The sequence below is a fragment of the Podarcis filfolensis genome (genome assembly GCF_964270895.1).
Source record: "Podarcis filfolensis genome assembly, chromosome: 9".
NCBI classification, from domain to species: domain Eukaryota; kingdom Metazoa; phylum Chordata; class Lepidosauria; order Squamata; family Lacertidae; genus Podarcis; species Podarcis filfolensis.
This window is the reverse complement of record NC_139610.1, coordinates 34395799-34418181: the sequence shown is the minus strand read 5'-3', so window position 1 is coordinate 34418181 and position 22383 is coordinate 34395799. Positions and strand designations below refer to the sequence as shown.

At 41.3% G+C, this 22383-nt stretch overlaps 1 protein-coding gene and 3 long non-coding RNA genes across 22 annotated transcripts in view; 1 reads left to right on the top strand and 3 right to left on the bottom strand.

The window, feature by feature from the left end:
• LOC310770506 (uncharacterized protein) overlaps positions 1 to 17379 on the top strand; it is a 108221-nt gene extending 90842 nt beyond the window's left edge. For 16 of the 19 annotated variants that reach the window (XR_014552169.1, XR_014552170.1, XR_014552172.1 and 13 more), the window contains one exon: positions 17158 to 17379. The gene's annotated coding sequence lies outside the window, so the exon portion shown is untranslated. Of the gene's footprint in view, positions 1 to 3981; positions 5684 to 15779; positions 16499 to 16575; positions 16941 to 17157 lie in introns of those variants that run through there. The other 3 variants (XR_014552183.1, XM_083631419.1, XM_083631418.1) reach the window with 3 other exon arrangements.
• LOC310770520 lies at positions 902 to 3185 on the bottom strand. Its single transcript, XR_014552211.1, has 2 exons — positions 1792 to 3185; positions 902 to 1500 (listed from the first exon to the last, which is right to left on the bottom strand). It is a non-coding gene; the product is annotated as an uncharacterized lncRNA (long non-coding RNA).
• On the bottom strand, positions 5823 to 7096 carry LOC310770518. Its single transcript, XR_014552207.1, has 2 exons — positions 6451 to 7096; positions 5823 to 6079 (listed from the first exon to the last, which is right to left on the bottom strand). It is a non-coding gene; the product is annotated as an uncharacterized lncRNA (long non-coding RNA).
• On the bottom strand, positions 8581 to 13975 carry LOC310770517. The gene is made up of 4 exons (XR_014552206.1): positions 13684 to 13975; positions 12055 to 13495; positions 9847 to 10034; positions 8581 to 8748 (listed from the first exon to the last, which is right to left on the bottom strand). It is a non-coding gene; the product is annotated as an uncharacterized lncRNA (long non-coding RNA).
• Positions 17380 to 22383: the final 5004 nt, after the last annotated feature.

Sequence of the window (22383 nt, the reverse complement as noted above, 5' to 3'; positions counted from 1 at the left end):
TCTTGTTCCATGATCATGAGAAAGTTTTTCCTAACAAGTTTTGCTAAGAGGATTATTAATTCTTGCATATCATGGGCATTATAATACTACAACATAATATTATACACATGTACACTCCATATTTCTTATGGTAACCAGCACATAAACAAATAGATACTACAACAATGGATATAATTGTATAAAAATACTTATGTATCGATGCTGATAGAATTATGCTGCACAAATATAGTACAGTATGGGGCTTGACTCTTTTCTATGCATTGTCTATATAATGTTGTAACCCGCCCTGGGACCTTGGGATAAAGGGTAGGTAAATAATAACTATTATTATTATTCTACCCGTTTTTGCATCTTAAGTGGTCAGACCAGCAAAAATAGCAATGCACAATTAGCTTGGACATACTGTAAGTGAAAGTTCAACACAAGAGACTTTCTGATGCGAGCAAAGCTTGATCGGGTCAGAAGCATCAAATTCTGTCTCTAAATCACTTTAAAATTGATTCCTCCTCTTTCCTTTTTGGTTTCCATTCCCTACCACATCTTCTATTTTGTTGCCTTATCACCCATTTGGGAGAGAACCTTTCAAAGTTATTTGCAGTTGATTTTCATTGCCTTGAATAATTTGGAATCATCTGAAAGCTTGGCCACCTCACTGCTCTGCTCTTATAATCTACTAGTGTTGGTACACAAAGCTAGGTAGGGAAGTACTAGATATGATCAGTCAAGAGAGGAGTAGATGTTGGATGGCCATCTGTCATGGATGCTTTAGCTGAGATTCCTGCATTGCAGGGGGTTGGACTAAATGAACCTTGGGTCCCTTCCAACTTCCAACCATTCTATGAGTAAGCAGTATGAGGCCTGAGCTACGTACTATTTCTAGGAGACAATTGCAAAAACAAGCTAGAGAAAACTTGCTGCCGTTGTATTTTTTAAGACAACTGATTGATGTGAGGCAGGCAGCCAGGGACTTGGTCCTCTGGTGTAGAGAGGAACCCAGTGGTTAGAGTCCTGCTTGCTTAATGGGAAGGAGGAGGCAGGCTGAAGTTGAACTGTGGGTCTGATCCCAGGCAGCAGAGACCTTTGCCCATCCTGCGGGGATGACCAAGCTTCATGTGGTCCAAAGTTGTCCAAAATGAAAACAAAGGGTTGAAGGAAAACAAGGTGGAAAAGAGGACCCCACAACAGAAAACAGTCCACTGGAAAGAGAGGGACTACTTAAGGACTTTCATCATATTGAGGCTGGCAGGCCCTTCTCCTGGATCTTCCTTGAGCTTTGCTTTCGCCAGCTTTGCTATTCCTTCCTGGCCCAGACTTGCAACATTTTCTATGGGAAGGGTAGAGAGAAGCGCCTTCCCCTTGGCCATGGCTTGAGCCTTCCGGACTCTCATCCACTCAACTCTTCCTTCTTCTGCTCCTGTTCCTGCTCCTCCCTCTGCAGTGATTTCTGGTGTTTCCCCTTCTGCTCCAGTAGCTGATTCTGGTGTCCTGCTAATTCTTCTCCTGTCAGGGGAAAGGGAAGATCTATCAAAGAAAGAGATACTCACCATTGCGGACGTCACATCCACACCACATATTGAAAGCACATTCACCACACATTTGAAGCACATAGCTTCACCCTTGCCCAATAACTCTGTAATATCCCCTCACAGAGCTTTAATTCCAAGCTCCCTTACCAAATTATGGCTCTCGGGATTCTTTGGTAGATGCTGAGTGCTTTAAATGTGTGGTGAATTTTGCTTTCAGCGTATTGTGTGGGTGAATACTAAACTCTCACAAGAAGACACAACTTACGCAAGTTTCAGACAGCAATTGCTCAGTAATCTCAAGAGCAGCTTTATGAAAAAAATCTTCAATCTCAAACACATCCTTTCTGCTGTCGGAAAGCAGCTCTCCTCAAAATACCAAAAGCAGAGGGGAAATAATGCCTCCCCACCCCTCAGCTCGTCAGGTCAGGCAGCCATTTTCCAGGCAGATCCTCCTCATAAGTGTCCTAGGCAGGGGAAGTGGGTGGACAGAGCAGGTGGACAAGCTCTTGCCCCCTCCTCTGGTTCTTTCCAAAGGCAGTCTCTCCCCTTGCCTCTCCCCTGCAGCATCTCCTTATAAGGGTCTCAGAAAGTGGGGTGGATTGGGAAGAGAAGGGGTCAAAACTTAGCCCTGAGGGTTTCAAAACATAGGCTCTCCTTTGGAACCTTGGCTTTGGCATGAGCATGGAGAGCAGGGCTTTGCCAAGATGCCCCTGCTCTTTAGGAGAACAGGGAGCTTATCTACGCTTGTATCAGATCCTGGATTTAGCACTGATGTGCTGATTCATTAGCTCAGCACTCACTAACAATGCTGCTGCCTGAGCAGAAATCTCTCTCTCTCTCTCTGGAGGTTGAACCACATGAGATGTGGCCAGTTCCTTAGTTTTTGAGGGCCATCTTACATATATACAGGGCTTTTTTCCAGCTGGAACTCACCAGAACTCAGTTCTGGCACCTCTCAGCTGGGTGCCAATGCCATTCTAAGAGAACAAGGGAGTTCATGGTGTGCACCTCTTTCTCTAGAAAAATAGCACTCCATATCTAGTGAGTAGAACGTACACACTGTTACTTCTAGAGTGCAGCATGAGTGTTCTGAATTTTCTGTGAATAGATAGGCTGGGAGGATGCGGCTGCTGAGGTACCTTAATTCACAGCACCGTAAAACATACACATACATGCACCAACTTTCCCCACTGTTTCTCTAAAATATATTTTAAAATCCTTTTTATTATTGTATATAAAAAAGAAAAGGATCTTTCAATTTAAATGAGTAATCTAGTCTATTTATATCTCATATCTGGTAACCTTATAATACTGGAAAGCCTTTTGCTGAGTCACCAACAATGTACAGACACAAGGCTTCCTCAATTAATAATTTAATAAGCAACTTAATTAGTGTTTTTTTTAAATCCAAATTGTTTTTAAAAATTCCAGAGAAGGATAATTTAATCATTTAACAACTGCTCCCATGAACCTATTTCTTTACTCTTGTTCTTCCTACATTAACAGCAAATAACGATTTTAGGGTACAATCCCATACACATTTTCCTGAGAGTCAGCCCCACTGAACTCAGCAGAACTTATTTCTGAATAGACACGTATAGGATGGTGTTGTTAGAATCCTAAGTGTTATTGTACACAATGTTCAAACCATAATGTCATCTTATTACCTAGGATGCAAAGCATTGTCTTTGCTTGATTTGGCTTTGTGACATCATTATGTAAGTCAAATCTGATTGGCCACAGGGTGGTGGTATCATAATGCCTGTGTGACCCAGTTGACTGGGATTGCTTCAGAAAGAAGCGCATGTTTATTTGGTTATGCTTACTTACATGAGTGTAAATGCAATCCTATGCATGCTTATCAGTTGCTTTTTACTTCTGAGCGGGTTCTTAGGTGCATCCTTACTTGAGAGTAAGCCCCACTGGACTCAGTGGGAATTTCATCTGCATAAACATGCATTGGATTGGGCTGCATGACTGCAATCCTACATATGCTGATCCTGGAATCAGCCCCATTGAATTCAGTGAGACTTATTTTACCATAAACATGCATAGCCGCAAGATGAGATATCTACATTTCTGCAGGAAATGTTAAATATTCCACTCAGTGGATTATATAATGTATTACGCAGCAAGAGGAAAATCAAGGATCAATAATATCATTTCCCACAGATTTATAAGGATTTAAAAGTAATAGCTCTTTTAGAGCTGGACTGGACAAACAGCTCAAAGGGAAAGGTTACCAGTTATTAGAAACCTCATATTGATTCTGCACAAGTTTTGATATGTGCTGTTATGAATAATGTATATGTTACTATAGCTGAGAGCCACATCTTTTCATAAGTGAAAATAAATACACTTGTGAAATATGTTTAAAACATGGACATACTCAAGTCTAAGTGAACCCTCAGTGGCATGAAATGCCAAAGGCATCCAACAAAACATTTTGTTGCAGGCAACAGCACAGAATCATAGAAGAGTTGGAAGGGACCTCAAGGATCATCAAGTCCAACCCCCTTCAAATGCCGGAATCTTTCGCCCAACGTAGGACTCAAACCCACAGCCCTGAGATTAAGAGTCTCATGCTCTACTGACCGAGCAATCTGAGCTAAACTGGACAGAAAGTTTAGCTGTACAAACCCGAGGGGTGAATAGAAAATGGGAGGAAAAAAGCATGGAAAGGTTCTTGTGCAAAGAGTGTGTGTGGAGTCAACAAGAAGGCAAGTCCAGCTTTGCTAAATGGCCACATCATTTACAATACCACACTCTAACCAACTGAGCTAACCATATAACCAAATACTCCCCAATGTTCATGTATTAAATCCTGAAGTATTGGATAGTGCTTTTTGAAATTTAATTCTAATGTGATATGAATTTGGATTCTATTATTTTAACCCCTTCCTCAAACTTCTGGTTTTTAAACTAGGTCTTAGTACTATGTGGAGTGTTTTTGCATTCACCGTGGAATTATTGCTGGCTTGAGACATACTTAGGGGAATTTACAGTTTCATTGGTTGCGACGTCACTTCTTTTAAAAATTTGTAAAAGGTATGAGCAGAATTTCTAAATAGATCTTCTGGCATGAAAATAATAAAAAAAACTTATTTGTAAACTGTGAAATAAATTGTGAAATGTACTTAAAAGGCTTTCTGTTTCAATCCTGTATATACACAGTGTGCATAATGGAAAATCAAGATTAAAGACAATCCGTTATGTCATTAAATGTTATCCAATTTTAAATACCCTCAAGCACCTTGTGTGAGTAGTCTCAGTTCAGAAAAACATTTTAAGACCAATATATAAACCCCTCACAAATACTTTGCAATGGAAACTCTGACAGATTGCCATGTCCTCACCAATGAACTTTTCTCTGTGTACCACATACTAGTTACACCCATTGGCTGGAGCCATTACTGGCTTATTCCTGAAATTTCAGGCTGATTGAAGAAGGTGCCAATCATAACAGAATGGAGTGAAGGGGGAACACAGGAGGAAGGACTGCGTTTGTAACAATGGCCCATGTGTATATGAAACATTCAGAGAACAACACGAGAGCTTAAATCTCTTTGAAATCAATGGAAATGAAATCTATCCTGTGCACATAGTCAACATTTATTTCAGTTAAACCTATCATACATTTCAAAGGCAGGCACACTCGTCTTTGACTTCCTTTACACATAACCACGCATCTGCAGATGGATTCATATATTCCTTACGTGAACTCCTCTTTGCACAGCGTGATGTTTTACAAAATGCTCGATGTTATCAGGAATGAATGACAAATCCAAAATATTTTGCCTTCAACCATTTTGCAAATGCTCCTATACTGCCTATACTTGGCAGTGGCTGACATTTCCTATATCTCAAATATGGTACTACAAAATTGTTTTTATATGTCCTTTAGGTTAGTGCTTTTAGCTCACTTCGTTTGCCTGCTCATCTTCACCACAGCTCAGCAAATTAGGGGTCACTTGACTGTGAGAAGACAGTGCAAAAGATGACAGAGGTGAAGTTTGAACAAAACTGCATATCCAACATTGTATATACTGGGAGACATGTTGGAAAACCAGGGCGTTGCCAGAATCCATGGTGAAGTGAGATACAAATCCTCATTTTCACATGATGCATTAGGGGAATGTGAATGTGTGTTTCTTGTAGCCTTCCTTGCTTACATGGCTGGCACACTTTTATTCCTCTACTTTTCCGTTTAAGCACATTTCATAATAATGTTTAATGGAGCCATTAAACCAAACATACAGAACGATACATCACAGATCAAAGAAAGTGAAACCGAAGTGAACTGCATGTTCATGAGTTTACTGACAAACAGGCAGGTCTAGCATTGCTGCTGTAATAGGCCGGCTCCTGAATCTTGAAGTCTTCCCTCAGCTCATTGGTGGCTCCTTTGAAGGACTTCCTTATCATGGAAGATGTCTGGTGGTGAGTCACTGGTACCAAACATGGATTTTCTGAACAAGACAGTTGGGGAAGCACTAGAAATTACTTTTTCCCTCCTTTCCAGTAGTAGTATGTGGCACAGACCCGTACGTAACCTGTCCAAAATAAAACAAAAACCCGTTACTCTTGTTGTTTTTTAAAGCTTTTTATTGAGTTTTACAATTTAACAATCAAGCCAACAACATAATGTGACAATTATCATATAAAGGGAGGGACGACCCTCCCCACGACTTCCCTCAGTTTCCCCTTCTGGTTCTTTAAATATTTACTACTTCTGCTTAAATTGTTATCTTTTGTGATCTTATACCTAAATGCTCTTTTCAAAAAACAACCCATTACTCTTGTGAAGCCTAGTTCTTTCATAAGGAGAAAATAACCTACTTTTATCCTTCAACCATGTGGATGATTTGACAAACCTTAGATGCCCAGCCATACTAATATAAAACATAGTAAATGTTACGTTTACCTTTCTTCTTCTTTAGTGGAACATCATAGAGAACCCTGCACCTTTTGTTCCTTCTGCTTGGAGGAACTTTTGGTTGAGCCCCCTTGCAAGAAGAAGATGAGCTTCTGCATCTTGACATCTTACTCGTTCTTTCAAGATTCCAGGAGCACAGGCATTATCTCTTGGCTTGTACAGCCGAGATAATTGCTCTGGTGTTTTGTGAGTTTCTGAAGCAATTGTGCCTGAGCTCCTCCTTTTATAACATCTGTAACAATATCACATAGTGACCCTTTGTCTGCTGAAATGTAACCATATATAGTAACTGCCAGGTAGTCATGGGGAAACAGTTGTAACTAGCTTTATTTTGTAGTTTTTCAATGAAACAGCATTTCATCAATTTTTGTTTCAACAGTTCAAAGTCCAGTAATTATTAAATAGGGCAAAGATCAGTATGTGGAATTAGGATGGCAAACTAAAATTTTAAATTTTGACAGATGGTGCTGGAGAGTTTGTATTTAAGAGGCAAATACATTATTTTTCAAGGACAAAGATACTTGTGAGCCTATCAGCATCTGATTTCTTGAATGGTCAATTGAATGGCAAATTCAAAAAGAGTGTTGTGAATATGGTTGTTCTACTAAGGCTTTCGACACTGTAAATCATAATGCCCTGTTCCATACAAAACATGCTCATTCATACTGAAAACAGTGGCAGTGCTGTTTATAATGTTATGTAGTTGCAGAACCTATATCTGTGGCATTGACAGGTAGGCAATAGGCTGCAACAATAAATGACTTCCCTTGTTATGAAAATCCATTCCCCTCCCACCCTTTCTCAGTGATCGAGATTATTTTTGAAATTGGGACTAGAGGTTAAACTACCTGGGATTTCTTTTAGGCTATATGTTAAAAATCCGCTTTGGGAACTCCTGAAATACTGGATATCAATATAAATGATGATGCTACAACTGAAATACATTTTCATTTTTGAAATACTACTTGATTTTTGAAACATTTCATAATTCTATTATTTTATAAAATTCATTTTAGAAACCCTCAACGTTGTTACAATGTATATACTCTTGCCTGAGAGTAAGCCCCACTGAATTCAGTAGAACTTCTAAGTACACATGTGTAGCATGGCATTTCTGGACTGCAATCTTAGACACATGTAGAGAACTATAGAGTGCAATCCTCCTAAGCATGTTACTTGGAAGTAATTCCCAATGAATTCAGTGTGACTTACCCTCCTGTACATGGCTTTAGGATTGCAGTCTGTCCCCCAAACTACTGTTTCTTCACATGTACATGTATTCTGTTATACACCCCCCCTCCTTAACTTGGGGATGTGTATTCCCATCCAAATAGCCTTTCTTCTTCAAAACACTTAAGAGTGATCTCAGATGACTTCCTAATAAAACAAAGGGGGCAACCATTCTCCACCTTCTTCATCCCACTCTTCAGGAATATTAACATTGTTTTGTTAAATTCCAGACTGCAATCAAACTTGGTTAAGGCAAAACTCATATTAAGAAGAACTTAAGAAGTGCTATGCGGAATCAGACCAGAGATCAGTCTAGCATTCTGTCCCCAGTGGGCAGTCAGATGCCTACGGAAAGCTCATGAGCACAATGGCACCATCCCATTCATGTTCCCCAGAAATTGGCATTTAGGAGGACACTGTCTCTGATACTGCAAGGCGTGTATAACCATAATGACTAGAAGCCATTGTTAGCCTTATCCTTCATGACTTGGTCACTAATCTCCTTTCAAAGCCACCCACATTGGTGGTCATCACCATCTTGTAGTAGAAAATTCCATATTTAAACGGTGTGTTGTGCAAAGAAGTGTTTCCTTTTGTCCATCTGGAATTTCCCACCCTTCGGTTTAAGTGAACAACACCCAGTTTATAATCTGAGATGGGGGGGAATCTCTCTGTCCAGTTTCTCCACACACCATGCGTAATTTTATTATCCTGTCTCCCCGTTCCTTGCCCATATTTATAAGCTCAGAAACCCCAGAAACAGTAGTCTTTCCTCATGGAAAAAATTGATCCAGCACCCTTTTCTGCACCTTTCTCAACATCCCTTTGGATAGTCCCACCTGCATCTCACAATAGTATGGTTCATAAGAAGACAAAAAGAAGCCCAAGTGCCATTCAAATGGTTTATTGAGTGCAGCGCATGCTTCCAGCAGCCTGGTGCTTCATCCTGGTTTCTGGCACGGTCTTTTTCCTTCGTTTGCAGCAGTTGTCTCACTACAGAAAGTGACCCAGGCTAGACTGCAGCTGAGGCTCTCCGGTAATGGGACTGGCGTCTGCCTGTAAACAGAAAGAGGGAAAATAGAAATAAATGTGGGCAAAGGGATCGAACAAAGCTCCAGATTATCTTTATTTCTCCCCATAAAAGACTTGTGCCACCACACCGCCAGTTCATTTGATTTCATAATGATGATATTGTTGCTCCTCAAGTAGTGCCAGCTCAAGAATTGTGGGACTTGCTATGGCTTACAATGTGTGCAATAGAAAACCTCAGCAAATGATATGCTGTGAGTTGAATCACATGACCATTCACCAGCTAATGAAGAAGAGATCTATGTGGGTCTCATATTCTTACATATGGACTCACCTGTCCTGTCACATGGTGCCAGGTCTGGAATGGAGCACCTCTTGTTTCCTCCTCGGATGATTAATCCTTAGAGGTTTAGCAAGTTGTATAAAATACCTTTGGAACGTTACATTGTGAGCGGTTTTTACACGGAGGATATTTTAGGGTTCAGTAGAGGCATGATGGGTGCAGGGAGAGAAACTTCATGGCGGTCAAAAGCCTGTTCTTGGCAAAACTTAAGCCCTATTTGGGTATTCAGTCTCCTCACATGTAAGAAGACATATGAGGACAAGTGGTGTGTGTTTGTGTGTGTGTGTTTGTAACCCTCAAAGAAGAGGGAAGCCTCTCTATTCATGGAGCCACCCCACACAATTTAAAACTCTGAGTGTGCAGTAGGGAAGCTTGGATGCTCAAATAGAATTTAATTTGTAAGAAAACTGACATCCTTTCCAAGTGTTTCTAATGGATACTGTTCATTCATATATACATCAATGACCTGTCATAACTAAAGTAGCTGGTTAATTTCAAAGGAGAGAAATTCAACTAACTTAGCTGAATTTGTTCTTTTTATTATATAGTGTTTTGTGCATAACTTGTAAGAAAAGGGTCTCTAAGGTGAATTTTTTTTGGGGGGATGTCGGCATCAGATGAATAAAACAAATAAGTGACATGCTTCTGAGAAATAATTGTGTTTAATGCAAAGTGGCCTTATTGCTTCCTCACTCTCAATGCTACCTCTGGAGATTTTTAACCCTCAATGTTAATCTTACTGGATGCTTCAGAAACCCCCCGTTTAGTAATGTTTTAAAAACCTGCTCTCATCTGCCTCGGGAGTCTTCGAGCAGCCAGTTTCCTGCTACGCTGTTGTCTCCTAAGGCGAATCATTCTTCGCCTATTTCTGCTCTGCTGTTGCCGCGCCATCATGTCTTTTCAGGTTTTCAGCCTCAGGCAGAGCTGCGAATTCAGTTGGTCATCCTCTGTTATGGTGGTTGATGTCACTCTGGCCAAGCAAATGAAATTAATTTCAACAGGCCCTTGGGTGGGTGGTCATTCTGCCTTTACAGTATTACTATAATGAATCACAATATATCGCAATTTGATCATTGACATGTTCCAGGTAAAATACAGGTAATGGAATCAAGAACTCCCAATTAACTGCTGTGCTATAAAGAGTGCCTTATAATTTGATATCAGTGATATCCATCGCAGGATTCAGAACCATTTTCCATTAAGTACAAAAATACAATCCAAACTGCCTGACACAGCAGGAAATGGGGGTTGTTTAATGCTTGCTCACTGCATAATTGTTCTGATATTCATTTTATTTCTATTTGAAGCATTTATAAACCACTTATTAATAAGAAAAATATCTAAGCAGTGATATAAATTACCTATACAAACTGTTATTTACAGGGGTGGGAGAGGCACATAAGAAGCTGTTTTGCCTGGAAAACAAATGATTACATTCAACTAAAGTCTTACTAAAGTAGACCCACTGAATTTAATAAACCTGTCAGTAATGTCGCTTAACTTCAGTAGGTCTACTCTGAGTAGGACTAACACTGAATGCCAATCAAAGAAAATGGCAGGACAGATGATCATACCTTTCTCAGTGTCTGTTTTGACCCTCAGATATCTTTCAAAGATATTTGATACTTAAAGCGAGATGTTATTTGATAGAGCTTACCTGGACACCAGGTACTGCACAAATGATAGTTGTGTGAGCATCCTGGTGACTGGTTATGCCAGGAAACCAGTGACATCACAAAAGATGTACATTGTGACTTTGGTAATCCAGATACAAACCAATTCTCCTAAGAGTGATTTTTTAAAAAATTTGCATTAACTTTTGTTTTTTTGCGTGGGCGAAATGTGCTGTTACAACTGAGTTATTTTAGCGTTTCGAGACTGTATCCTCTAGCTCTCTCACAACACCCCAAGGGCAGTTCAGGAAATAAAAAAAGAAATTATGTATGTATGTATGTATTATTTAATTTCTACACCACCCTATACCCAAAGGTCTCAGGGTGGTTCACATAAAATATCAAATACATAAAATTAAAACAAAACCTACAACCCAATAAAAAACCCCCAAAGAGCCAGCATTTTTAAAAAGGGTATAGGATGTAAATCAAGTCAGACAAAGGCCTGGTTGAAAAGGAACATTTTTGCCCGGTGCCAAAGGTGTATAGTGAAGGCGCCAGGCAAACTTCCCTGGGGAGAGCATTCCACAGGTGGGGAGCCACTGCAGAGAAGGCCCGTTCTTTTGTTTCCACCCTCCTGACCTCTTGCAGAATGTAAACTGCCACAATGAAACAATTTAGGTGACAACTCACAACTGCACATAAAAACCCAACTATGTAAAGATACCCTAAATGACAGCTGTGGAAGGTAAATACCAAAATCCAAACTCCTTCAACCAGCATTGAATGCTTTTCTAATGGCTGTCACAATGGGAGAAAAACAGAGAGATGGAATATGAAGCCAGTGAAACCACTTTCCAGAGCATGGGTGTCACAGCAAAAAAGAGATTGTCTTCTCCTCTGTAGCAGGTAGGACTCGGAACAACATCTCCCCTGCAGATGGAGGAAATGAAATAAAGATATGGAAGAAGGCACCCTTAAAAATCCAGGAGCATAGTGAACCTGTGGCCATTCAGATGTTGTTGGACTCCCCTCATGCTGAACCTTTAGCAGTGTTGCATGGGGCTGTTGGGAGCTGGGGTCCAGCAGCATCAGAAGGGCCAAAGGTTTCCAATCTCTAGCCTATTCTTATAAGTAGCCTGTGTGATTGAGCCAAAAGTACAAATAATATTTTCCCTATATGCTCTTTTGCTGGAAGGCAAGCTTCTGAATTGCCTTTGAAGGCTACCCAGTGCTCTTTTTTAAAAGGGGGTACTCAAGGGTACACAGTACCGGCACCTGAGGCCACCCCATATAGTAATACATATACAAGCTTAGCTAAGCATGAATAACCGAGGCCAATTCCCTACTGGAGAACAACAGGAGCAGTTGACTCACCATCCTAAACAAAGAAGAGGCATCCCTAGCTGCTGCTACCACCTGAGAATTCAGCAGCAAAGCAGGAACCAGGAGAATCCCAGAATGGCATAGCTTGTCCCTTATGCAGAGCGTAAACCCATCCAGTACAGTTAATACCAACAGCTTGCCAGATCTAGACTGGCCTAGCATCTTAACTTCCATCTTGTCTAGATTAAACTTCAGCTACTGTGGATTAAACTTCAGCTATATCCAGCCCACAACAAGGTATTCATTCAAGGCATGAAGGACACACCTCACAGCCCTCTAGATTTGTTGAAAATGAAAACAGGACTTGTATCATCAGCGTATTGATGATACCACACTCCAAAGTGATGGCTGATATCTTCCAGTAGTAGGGTCAAGTGGGTGAGGGAGCAGGAAGGGAAGAGGCTAACATATTGGACAATTTTCTGGTAAACTACTGACAGACAATATAAAAGGAAGGCAAACACCTCCCAAAAAACCCAAATAATGAAGGATTCTTGGTGGGAAAAGCCAGCTTTCTGTGGTTGGCTCCAACTCATCTCCCCCCCCCCCCACTTCCTGTTAACAATTCAGTTCTGGTCTGTATGTCAAAGCTTCTAGTAATGTCACATCCCCAAGGTGCTGATGTAAGAGATCAGGCCTGCTCTTCTTTGCTTCTGACCTTTGCAGTCCAAACAGGTGAGGTGTTTCATCCAAGCCAGGAGGATTATAAAGAATATGTAGTCTACACAGCTGGCTTATATTGTGAAACAGCATATTCTCTCGGGGCAGGGGGTGATTTTGCTGTAAGCACTTCCCATGCTTGAAGTTTTTCCATATAGCAGCAAACCAGGAGTTCAGGAAGTTGTTTTCTAAGCATGATTTAGAACTCCTCCATATGACCTGTTTTATTAAGAATTCGTCCTGATTTGCTTGCTCAAAGCTAACGCTGTGGCAAGTCTTTGAAACAAAATTCTGATTGGTTTGTGGGGCAGTCATGTGCCCAGACACTGCACCACCAACCACCCCATCACACATGTAATAACTAGACAAAACAGGCTTTGACACAATCCACAACTCTCAAACTAAGAGTTCCTAAACTTTTTATTAAGTTCCTTTTTCTGAGCTTCTCCCACTCACGATATCCACTTATGGCAACCTAGCAATTCACCCACCAACATCATTGAGGAGTTGCCACCTATCCCCGGTTAAGAAATCACATGAGAAACCACAGGAATGAAATTTTAGCATTTTATTGACAGGTGGCATTGTTCAATTTGTTGCAGGCTCCTTGAATCTCAGGAAGGTATCCTGGGTATTCTCATGAAAGATTGTTGTGTTCATTTTGTTAGACAAAGGTTTTGGTGAGTCAGATGGTTGGAATCAAGGGCACAGAACACCATGAAGATGAAAAGAGTTTAGTGTCTTCTTCTTCGCCCCTTCTTGCGACCACGACCTTTACCAGAAAAGAACAAACACCACCATCAGTTATTAAATGTAACCAAGTTGAGCTGTAGTAAATAGCGATAAAATACATTGACTTCCTACCAAATGTGTTTGAAGGGTCACAACCCAAGAGTGCAATCTTATGTGAATATACATAGGAGTCATATGGCATAGAAGTCTTAAATTTAAGCATCTTACCTTTCCTTTTGCCCTGGCGTCTTTTTCGTCTCTTTCCAGAGCCACCCGCATGGCTGGCCTTTTGCCTCATTTGACGGAAGCGGGTCAGGCTCCGGCTCCGGCTGCGTTTGATTCGGGCCATTTGATGTTTCTTTCTTCTCTCAAGCTCTTAGCAGTGGTGGCATAACCTGCACTTGGGAGCCTGAGGTTCAGGGTGGCGGGTTTTGCCTTTTTATAAGCAGCCTCAAAGCCACAACAAATGATGACCCTGCTTAACTCATCTGTGATGAAATACAGTGGGCAGCAGCCTTGCGTGACAAGGCTGCTATGCCTTGATTTGTTCATTTAAAACAATTTTAACTCAGCTTCCCAAGCTGGAGAAGAACCTCTAAAGCCAATACTGTACAATGGCAATGATATCAAAGGGTGGAAGGGGAAAACATCCCATAAAATCCGGAGTCAAGCAGCTAACCACAAAAGTGTCATTGAAAAACACAACAGACCAGAAAGTGATTTTGAATAACTTCAAAATCAAGTAGCAAGAGGGTCACAATTAGAGCCCAAAGAGCTTCCTGAGAAGGAAGGTGCTAACACTCCGATAAAAGACCTTCAGAGAGGGACTAAGGTCAGACACCCTAAGCACAGTCACCGAAAAGGATGCTTCCTGGTCCAAGGATACATGCTTCAGATATGAGTAGAACAGACAAGAGAGTGTGCACAGATTATCTTAATGAGCCGGTGGACTTATGTAGGAGGAGGTCCAAAAACACAGAAGGCTTCAAAGGTCATAACCAGCACTTGAAATTGGGCCCAGAAGCAAAGCATAAGCCAGTGAAGGGGAGTCACATGTTCCCAATGTCCAACTCCAGGTAACAATCTGTCCACCTCTTCTGAATCACCTGAAATTTCCCAGTGTTCTTCAAGGACTGAGTGAATCCAGGCATATGATATTCTTGGAGGGAAGGTAACACCCCACATTATATCCCCATACTATTTTTCAAATCCGGCAGAAAAAGAGTTTTCACCTTTTATAAATGATGGCTTTGTGAAATATAGAATATGAGTTTGCTTCTCCCTGTGGAATGAATTTTGCTAGGCTTCTTAGCTGGCTTACTAACATAAGTAGCTTTCTTCAGAAAACATTACTTGTCTCACAAACTTTAAGCCTTGTTACGTCAAAAGCTAATGGCTGGCGGTGCTCCTGTAAATAGTGCACATGTAGAGTCTTCTATGATTTTACAAGAGGCTCATCCAATGCCATTATGCAAAGGATGAACGGGTGATATTTGTTGAACTAAAACTGGAGATGAACTTTAAGGGCATAGGGTGATAGGAATCGGTCTAAATTTCCCCCCTCCTGATAGGGTGTGTGCACACAGAGTACACTAGCTTCCCTTCACACACCCACACATGGCATGATTACCACGATTAATATTCTGTGCAGAAATGTGTGGTGAAATGTTTTTTATCAGTTAAGCAGGTGAAGTCTGCAAAGAATGGGCCTGCACTGTGAATTTTCACTGCTTGTAGTACTCATTTGTATTCAAAGCAAGACACCCTCCCTTGAAATGCTTACTTGAGTTGCAATTAAAAATGAGACATATTTTGCCCTGCTGATAAGCATGTTTCCCCATTCATCAGACTAGGCTGCTGCTGGTGCATACTCAGAACCTGAGTACTTAAACTTCTGTGGTTGCTTTCCTGTTAGCTGAATTTTAGTCTATGGGGGTCCACTAACAGTGATTCCCACAAAGTCCACTGGGCAGCGATATGAGGAATTAGACGGTCCTTGAGGGATCCTGGACCCCAATTCTCAAGGCCTTGTAAGTTAACCTTGAATCTGGCTGTGTGTGTTGGCATCGCCAGGCAAGTAGAGCAGGTGTAACTCACATTTTCTGGTTATGCCCTAAAATAAAAATATTTTGGAAAAAGGTGGTTATCTTTCAGCCAGAGGGCCAGATCCAGAAGTGGCCAGCCCTCTGTGGATCACACGGGGCAGTCAGTTACCTGAGATCATATGATTTCACGCACAGGAAAGGTAAAGCTGCAGCTGTAAAGAAACATTTGCAGAGTGTGCTGTTTGCATTTGGCAGCTTTCTCTGCTGTGCTATTTTCAGGAGGGATCAGATCAAAAGGATCAGGAGCTCCTGTATCTGGTCCCTGCCAAAAGCAGCATGGTGGGTTAAAGTGCCAGATTCAAGAAGTGCCAAAGGTACAGCCGTGGATGCAAATGAACCATCAGGAGTGCTCCTGACTACTCAGGACACAGAAAAAGAACAAGTGGATGTTTGCCAAAAGCAGTGGCCCAAGGTAAGTCGTCAAATTCAAACAGTGCAAAATTCTAGCTGTGGCTGAATTTGTCGTTATTTGCACATGTAGCTTTATCAGTCTTGCACCTGACATCCTATAGACATCAGGTGTTGGTCAGGTGAGCGTGGCTTGGCCTGCCACAGACATCGAAGAAATGAACAGTTAGAGGCTTCCACTGGATTTCTCGGTGATCTTGTTTGGAAGTATGAAAGATAAAACCTTGAAGAACGACCAAGAAATTATTGTTTATTATCAGCTGCAACAACCAGTGTTAGTAATAACTGGAAGAAAAAGGGAAACACAAAAATGTTTCAATGGTTACTAAGCACATGGGTTATATTCAGCATAATAAAACACTGATTTTGTTATGATATGGAAGAACATACTAAATTTTTGAAGAACTGAATTTCTCGTGTTCTGTAAAGTGAAACTTCATGCTAGAATGCCAAGCTTACGAGGTGTTGGGTGCAATTTAAGTACAATAAGATGGGTGTTTGGGATGAGAGAATGAATGCATGAGGTAAGGCAATGATGAACCAATATATTAGTATTAGTATTAGTATTAGTATTAGTATTAGTATTAGTATACATGCTGAAGTTTGTTATTAGATGCTGAATTGTGTTATATGCTTGTTTTAAAGTTAGTTTATTAGCCTGTCCCATATATGGTGATTTCTTAAGACACAGAGGTTGCCATATCAACGATATGAGCTCATAACCACCAGACCCTATAAGTAAAAGTGCAGCAGGTAGCATCATTTCACAAATTCAAGTACCATCTTCGGAGACAGATTGTGCTGGCTTCACGGAATGACATGCTCCTCTTGATTCTCTACTAGACTTTTAACATCACCAAAACCCCAGAAAAATGACGCGATGTGGCTGTAGGCCTCCCTATCGCAGAAGACGTAAAAGAGGGGGGTTGGCAGGTCAGAGAGGAGGAAGAAGGGGAAAGAAAGGGAGACGAGGTAAAGCAATGATCCTCACTGCATTATTAACAAATGACCAAAAAAAGAGAGCAGCAGTTCTTTGTGGTCTAGGGAAACATGCATTAGAATGAGGGCAGAGTGGCCAGTTTTGGGTCCCGTCAATGCCTTGCTTGAGTGCATGATGTAGATGTTTAAAAAGAAGTGTTTGCAGGTGGGGGGAGAAACTCAAACAACATTTTGCACTTTGTTTTCGCAGTGTCGGTAGCGCACACAGTGTACTACTACAGGAAAGTCAGATAGAGCTCCGAAGCCCTTCCTTTCTATCATCCAGCATTTCCAGAAATGTCAGGCAACATCACCAAGATTTCTGCCTCATGAATGAACCACAGTTCCAGCAAAGCCAGGCCGACTGATGTTCTGAGATGCTGATGCCCTCCAAAGAGGAGCAATGTGTCATTAAACCTGAAGCTGCAACATCTTTCCTGACTGGCCTGGTTCCTTTGCCCTTCTTGATGAATCTTTTCTTGGTGGTGGGGGGCACAGGGGGGAACTGGAAAGAGTGTGAATTTCAAAACGACTAATCCTTGGGGAAAGGGTCTGCTGTGGTTTTTCATATAGCCTCCCAAAATTCAATGTAGGTGTTTATGGTAGCTGGTTAAAATTTACTCAGAGCAGACCTATTGAAATTAATGGATCTGCTCTGAGTACAGTGGTACCTCGGGTTAAGTACTTAATTCATTCTAGAGGTCCTTCTTAACCTGAAACTGTTCTTATCCTGAAGCACCACTTTAGCTAATGGGGCCTCCTGCTGCCACCATGCCATCGCCGCGTGATTTTTGTTCTCATCCTGAAGCAAAGTTCTTAACCTGAGATACTATTTCTGGGTTAGCGGAGTCTGTAACCTGAAGCATATGTAATCTGAGGTACCACTGTGCCATTGAATGCAACTTTATGTATTAATGTTTTAATAAGATCTCTATTTTTGTAATGGCAACTGGTATATACATGATGGCTCGTCTAAACTATTAAACTTGAGAAGGGTCAGCTCAGTATGAGAAAACAGAAGGAACACATGGCATCTTCTCTTTTACCTGTATATTATTTAATTATGAACAATAGGAATATCTCTTAGCACTGAAAATATGACTGAATGTGACACTGGGCTCCCAACAAGCAACTTTCCCCCCCTCCCATAGCCTCTGAAGTGGCAACTTAAACTTACAAGATGCTGAGGTCCAGTTAGTGAGCAAATGCCTCAAGAAAACGCCCTAGTGCTGTGATTTCATTAAGCTATTGTGTGACACAATGGGAGGTCATCTGACTCTCTACCTGAGCGAGGGTCAAAATGATCATAATTTTTCTGCTGAAAATAATCACCTTCAGTAGGCAACTTTGGTAGACATTCTCCACAAGAAAATTGTGTGTGGTCGGGTTTGGGGGGTTGTAGTAAATGGACTACACCATAGAGTTGTAGTCCCCTGTGGCTGCTCTTCAAAAACAGATGTGGCTAGTTTTGCACAAAATATTTAAAATGTGATTAAAGTCACATCTGGTTTGATCCTTGGCCCTTTCTTAGTATTGTTTCCATGCTGCTTTATTGTTGTAATATAAATTAATCTATTATCGTTGCACTTGGTTTGCAGAGCAATGAAATGCTTTCTCAGTCTGTGCTGACAATACTGGTCTACATAGACCAATACGTAAGGTACTGCTGTGGCGGGAAGGTAAACGGTGTTTCCATGCGCTCTGGTTTCTGTCATGGTGTTCCATTGCGCCAGAAGTGGTTTAGTCATGCTGGCCACATGACCCAGAAAGCTGTTTGTGGACAAACACCGGCTCCCTCGGCCTGAAAGCAAGATGAGCGCCAAACCCCAGAGTCGCTTTTGACTGGACTTAACCGTCCAGGGGTCCTTTACCCTTTTCCTTTTTACCCTTTACATAGATCAATGTCTGACTTTGGTTTTAGGCACTTTTCTATGCTTATGGATTCAGGAGGGGGAAATGCACTTCATTGCCTGCCTTTTCAGTGACCAGTTTTATTTTGTATGGGTTTGGCTATAAATATTCACTGGTTTTTTCCCCCTACAGCCCAAGGGCAAGTCTGCGGTGCAGCCGCAGAGTTCGAGAAAGCTCAGCGTTCTCTTGTACCATTAATAGTCCCGAGTACTTTAGACGCAACCTAAAAATAAATCCATACAGATCTCAAAATGTTACAGATACTACATTTGTCAGTGAGAGAGGAGAGGAAGAAAGGTTTTTAAAAAGCACCATCATTTCAGATGAATTCAGATTTCCCCCAAACCAGTCATCATTTCAAGATGTTATTTTGGGGGATATCCGTGTGCTCAGCATCACAATCACATCAAAGTCAAGTGTGAATTGAAATAGAGCTCACTTGAATATATTGGTCTACAGCCAGAATCAGTGGATTCTCCCTAGCTTTACAACTACAGAATAAAGGATAACTCCAATGCAGTCTTAGATCAGCACTGTGACGGACGCTTCAAATGCCTTCCTAGGAGTCTTTATTCTTTTTATTTACTCTCCACTATGAGATATAGCCAGGACAGGGTCTATCCTTGTTTCTTTGTAACCTCACAATGACCTTTGTTACACTTGGCTGCTTTTTACAGTGCTACCCAATGACCTTCACGGGATCTGGAGCTTTGTCTCCTAGATCCATACCATTCTGTCCACTGCGTGTCATTGCCTCTCAGTGCATAGATCTCATTAATGCAGTTGCATCCCCCCCCCCCCACACACCACAAATGCTGCACTGAATAATTCTAGGCATGAATCATGAACCTGCCTTCAAGCTGTTAAGTTCAAATGTGGTCTATTACAAATCTTGCCTGGTGCTACCAAGGACATTTGATGAATAATAATAATAATAATAATAAAGGTAAAGGACCCCTAGACAGTCAAGTCCACTCAAAGGTGACTACGGGGTGCAGCGCTCATCTTGCTTTCAGGTCGAGGGAGCAGGCGTTTGTCCACAGACAGGTTTCTGGGTCATGTGGCCAGCATGACTAAACCGCTTCTGGTGCAGCAGAACACCATGATGGAAGCCAGAGTGCACAGAAATGCCGTTTACCTTCCTGCCACAGTGGTACCTATTTATCCCCACATTTCATGTACTATCAACTAACTTGGAAAAGAAGAGACGGAGAGGAGATAAGATAGCCATCTTCAAATATCTAAGGGGCTGCCACATGGAAGATGGAGCAAGCTTGTTTTCTCCTGTTCCAGAGGGTAGGACTCGATCCAATTCAAGTTACAAGAAAGGAGAATGTGGCCAAATGTCCAGGAAGAACTTTCTGATAGTCAGAGCTGTTTGACAGTGGAATGGACTCCTTCAGGTGGTTCTGGACTCTCCTTCCTTGCAGGTTTTTAAGCAGAGGTTGGATGGCCACTTGTCATGGATTCTTTAGTTGAGAATCCCTCATTGCAGGGGGTTGGACTAGATGACCCTCAGGATCCCCTCCAACTCTACTATTTCTATTATTCTATGTTACACAAGGAATTGCATAGCTGTAATGTGCCCTGTATGCAAAGTCTGGCCTCTTCTTTGAATTGAACTACACTGAAATAGAAATACAGCTATATATCCGGCCACATAAATATCCCAACAAAGAGCTTCTCAAGAAAGGTTTATACAACAGGGAGTGTAGGCAGTTACCAGTCACTTAGGGGAGAAATAGCAGGCTTTTGTCTGAAAATCACCACCTATGCAGCTTAGACATAACAGGGAAGGGTCATATTAAACAGGTGGAAGGAGATAATTGTAGGCTTGGTAGGTAAGCTAAGCAGCCATCATCAAACCTTCTATAACACAAACAGCTAAGCTGTCAGAAGGCCAAGTCATAAGCACTCGGGTTTCTATTTCATGGAGGGGATGGATGGAGAACAGGCAAGGGTCAAGTTCTATGAAGCAGCCATCAAAGATCAGAATGACCAGCAACCAGTACTGTAATCCAAGGCAGACAGGAGGTCTGGTTTCAAAGGCAGCAACACAGGAGAAGGGAACAACAATGAGAGTGATTTAGAGCAAAATACGTGTGACAAATCCAACTGAGGACAGGCCAGAGAACATTCTACAACCCAATCCTTAGTGATGATGCTGAGTAGTGACCAGTAAATCTTTCTTCTCCACCATCATTGCATCTGCTGAGTGGAACATTTATGAATGGAACATTTATGAAGGACGAAGAGCCTTTCACAGCAGGACAACCCTGAAAAGCCTTCTGTGATTAGTTTTCAATGCACTTTGCATTTGCCCCTGTCCAGTTGTGGACAGTGCTGGCTTAAAATATTTTACGTTATCTTTTGCTCCCCCTTATCAGTTTTTAATGGGTGACTTTCAGCTTGTTCAGCCTGAGGATGTGGACAGGATTCTTGCGATGGCTGTGGCTGATCATGTGCTTGCTTGAGCATTGCTGTTCCTGGCTGATTATGTACCCATCCCACAGAGCTGGTACAAAAGGAGACCACGGTCAATGGTATCAAAAGCCTCCAAGAAATCAAGACGCATTAGCATAGTCACACATTCCCTGTCCTGCTCTCAGTACAGGTCAACCAACAGGGTGACCAAGGCTGATTCATTGCCAAAAATCTACTTGATTTTTGCGAATGTTCTCAAATACCTGTGAACCTTCTTGTGCTAAGCTAACAGGGATTGTGTGTAACATTTTATTTTTGGTGAATAAAGACTGGCTTGCAAATCTCCTTTTCTTAAGCCTGAATCCTATAAAAAAAAAACCACAACTTGTTTCATACTGTTACTTTCAAAATGACCATTAAGTATTTTTATGTACGTATTCCAAATAGTAACCACATGTATAAAAATAACCAAGGATATGTGTCTTCTAGGCAAGTATCTTTTGACATTGCTTGTTATGAAGGGGATTTTTTAGTTCTTTCCACTTTTCCCTACTGATTTACTTTCATTCTCAGATTATCCCTATCCCCTCCCTTTCCCTCTCAGTTACTAGAAATGATAATTTTCCTCTCTTTAACATGATGAATTATTTCTATGCATGCCTGAAACCTGAAGTCCTAACTCATGAAAATCAATATGTTAGAACCTCAAAGTATGGCTGTTTCTTCTTAAGATTACTGATGAACACAGAGAACTGATTTTACGCATATCATCTACTGTGAATATTTCAAAACACCATTCATCCCAATAATTGCAATGCAAAAAAAACCCCTATTAGTAAAAATTAGAGAATGCATGTCAGTGACATGCCTTGTTGATGGAAAAGTGAAATCCAATTTATTGTTTTGACCTGAAAAAAATACGCACTGCTTAGCATTTTACTGTGTGTCTAAGAACTCACTGAAAAGTCTACAGGAAGGTCTAAGAAGAGCAAGTCTGAACGGGAAGGGGTGCTGCTGCTTTGCTGGCAATTTCTGTTGCTCACTAGGGGTCGCAGGATGTCAAAAAATCAATCAGCTAGAATGAAGCTGCCAAACCCAATAC